A 232-nucleotide genomic window follows, 5' to 3' on the forward strand; every position below is an offset into this window, starting at 1 on the left:
CATCTTTCTCACGCACGAAATGGTAGCGAATGTCAATATGCTTCGTGCGCTTGTGAAACTCGGGGTTCTTTGCAAGCGCGATACAGCCTTGATTGTCTTCTAAAATCTTGACTGCATCGCTTGTTTTCAGTTCATTAAGCCCGCATAGAAACGTCTTGAGCCAAATCGCTTCTCGCGTTGCTTCCGAAAGCGCCATGTACTCAGCTTCTGTTGATGATAAAGCAACCGTACG

The sequence above is a fragment of the Plasmopara halstedii genome (assembly GCF_900000015.1).
Source record: "Plasmopara halstedii genome assembly, contig: Scaffold_3156, whole genome shotgun sequence".
Taxonomy (NCBI): Eukaryota; Oomycota; class Peronosporomycetes; order Peronosporales; family Peronosporaceae; genus Plasmopara; species Plasmopara halstedii.